This window comes from Eimeria mitis, genomic scaffold (assembly GCF_000499745.2).
Source record: "Eimeria mitis Houghton genomic scaffold, Emh_scaff1996, whole genome shotgun sequence".
Lineage (NCBI taxonomy): Eukaryota > Apicomplexa > Conoidasida > Eucoccidiorida > Eimeriidae > Eimeria > Eimeria mitis.
The window spans coordinates 602-1,066 of NW_013570319.1; positions in this window are offsets into that span (position 1 = coordinate 602).

The following is a 465-nucleotide window of genomic DNA, read 5'->3' on the forward strand; positions in this document are numbered from 1 at the left end:
TGCGCTGCGCTTAACTCTCTATTGTGTTTTTCTGTTTGTATGTGTGGCTGGATATTTGATTGTCTAATAGTTGTTGACGTACTGATGTTTGTTCTTTTCTTCTTTGTTGCCTTTCTTATTTCTTTCGGCTGTTTATCTTTTTCTTTCTTCTTCCGCTCTGGGTTCTCCTCTCTATACCGTAGCGCTAAACCCTAAACCCCAAACCCTAAACCCTAAACATTTCTTTGCGTTTTCGACTGCCTCATAGAAGCGTGCATCATCCCGCAGACCCTGAACCCTAAACCCTAAACCCTAAACCCTAGAGCCTGGACCCTCAGCTATAGAGTAAACCACCTTAATGATGAAGTCCCTGGCATGCATCTAGTTGGTGGTTAGTGCTTGTGGTGTTTGCGTGTTCTATAAGAGTTGATGTATTACAATTTTGGGGCTTTTACTGCATGCAGAGCGCCCCCCCCCCCCCCCCCC